Here is a 2,395-nt window from a genome sequence, read left to right on the forward strand (position 1 = left end):
TGTCAGGTGTCCTGTGTAGTTTGGCCCAGAAACGTCTTCAGGTGTAAAAGCACATCCTGTTTCTCTTTTTTTCAGTGAGTATTTGTGTGTGTGTGTGTGTGTGTGTGTGTGTGCGCACGCCTGGAAGTCATGGTTGACTTCTGGCGACCCCTAGTGGGGCTCAGATGTTTCAGAGAGGTGGCTTGCTATTGGCTGCCTGTGGGTCCTGGCCCTAGTCTCCCATCCAAGTACTTGCCAGACTCAGCCCTGCTTAACTTCCAAGTTCTGACAAGATCGGGGTTGCTTGGACTATCCAGGTCAGGGCTAGCACATCCTGTTTTTCCTGCTTCCTGTGGGCCTAGATCTTAGAGAATGTATGTCCCTCTTGTCTCTTCCAGGGATCAGAGCAATGATTACTACCACACCTGAGATCCAGCAGCAACTCTGCCCCGTGACACCTAACCCAAAGTGGTTCATTTCACTGTCGTGCCTTGTTGTTTTTCCTATCTGACATGCGCCCACATTACAAGATGGAGACGTACTGAATGTGAATGTGGATACAAACGCCATTCCCTTGGACACCTGATCTAAACTTCTCTCGAATAATTATATAATAACAGTACGGTCATGAGAAGGGAATTTTGCCCAAAGGCTTCCAATCTGTTCTGCTTTATTCTCACCAGCAGTCTTGTTCAGAAGCCCATCGTGTGCAGGCAATAGCTACGTTGCTTCGTTGAATCAAACTTGCTCACAGATTTTAGAATTCCAGTTCCCCTTTAATAGCAAGCCGCCTGCCCGATAACTCTGTGACATCACAGCAGCTGACCAATGGCTACAGGAAGAGCTGTGACCCTCCCCCCACCCCACCTGCTCTGGTTAACTGAGACAGGAGGGCTATTCACATGCCAGTGATAGATGTTAGAATGCATTTGTTTACAAGCATTCAATATATTTTTTAAAAAGATTAAACTGCTGACATATTTTCCCTAGTAAATTAATTTGTTGCTTCTAGGCAGTGCTGCTTCTGATATATTCTCCTTCTCATGTTTGAAAGAAATCGCAATAAGCAACAGCTGGAAAATGACCTTGGGCTCATGTCTTCATGTTGTGGGTACAGTCAGATGGGATTATAAGGCTTCTTGATAGTTTCACAGCCAGAAATCTGGTTTTACAGCCAGAAATGTGGGGGTGGTGAGACATAATGGTGCATGAGCAAGGGGACAAGAGTAGCCAGCCGTTGATTAAATAAAAAAACAGCAGAGACTTGAGCACAAGTAGGTATTTATTAAATATAATGAATTAAAACGTCATATTAACGCACATTTTTTAGAAAAATAGGTGGCAATTGCCCACGTGTTTGCTAGCCATCCCTGCGCACTTGCTCTTGAGCCTTGAGAATTAGGATGTGGCAAGGGAGAATCAGATTTAGTTCTTGCAGAGCAAATAGAGTCCGAAAGTTTCTCTTGACATCTCTGTAACAGAAGGACTTTCTTCGCTTTCAGTCCAGAGGGGCTGTGGCTCAGTGGTAGAGCATCTGCTCGACATGCAGAAGGTCCCAGGTTCAGTTCCTGGTGCCTCCAGTTAAAAAGATCAGGGAGAAGGGGATGAAGCAGCCTGAATAGCCCAGACTAACCTGAGCTGGTCAGAGGGCTGCTCAGCAGGAGTAGCCCTGGTTAGTACCTGGAAGGGAGACCACCAAGGAAGTCTAGGGTTGCTGTGCAGAGGCAGGCAATGGCCAACCACCTCTGAATGTCTCTTGCCTTGAAAACCCCATGAGGAGGCCACCATGGGGTTACTAGCACTGTGTTGGGAAATACCTGGAGATTTGGGGGGTGGACCCTAGGGAGGGCGAGGTTTGAGGAGGGGAGGGGCCTCAGCAGGGTATAATGCCATAGAGTCCACCCTCCAAAGTAGCCATTTTCTCCAGGGGAACTGATCTTGGTTGTCTGGAGAGCAATTGTGATAGTGGGAGATCTCCAGGTGCCACCTGGAGGTTGACAACTCTAGGTCACCATATGTTAGTTGCAACTTGGTGGTACTTAAGCAGGAACTGCTTTGCATATTAGGCGACACACCCCTAATGTAGCCAATCCCCCAAGAGCTTACAGAGCTCTTCTTACAGGGGCTACTGTAAGCTCTTGGAGGATTGGCTACATTAGGGGTGTGTCGCCTAATATGCAAAGGAGTTCCTGCTACAAAAAGAGCTCGTAGTAGTAGGTGATGTGAAAGATGGCAGCCTGAATTTGGTGATGATTTGTCAATCAAGATCGGGTTTCTCTGCTCTGGCTGGTAGCGGCTTTCCGGGGTCCCTGGCAGAGGTCTTTTCAACATCGCCTCCTACATATTCAGCCGGAGATGCAAGGAATCTGGGACTTTCTGCAGGTCGAGCAGATGCTCCACCACTGGGCCACATCCC

General features: G+C 47.8%; 1 non-coding gene across 1 annotated transcript; it reads left to right on the plus strand.

Annotated features, from left to right (window-relative positions):
• The first annotated feature begins 1,487 nt into the window (after positions 1-1,487).
• TRNAV-GAC lies at positions 1,488-1,559 on the plus strand. Its single transcript has one exon. It is a non-coding gene; the product is annotated as a tRNA-Val (tRNA).
• The last annotated feature ends 836 nt before the right edge of the window (positions 1,560-2,395 follow it).

Source organism: Gekko japonicus, unplaced genomic scaffold (genome assembly GCF_001447785.1).
Source record: "Gekko japonicus isolate JY-2015 unplaced genomic scaffold, Gekko_japonicus_V1.1 scaffold1244, whole genome shotgun sequence".
Classification (NCBI taxonomy): domain Eukaryota; kingdom Metazoa; phylum Chordata; class Lepidosauria; order Squamata; family Gekkonidae; genus Gekko; species Gekko japonicus.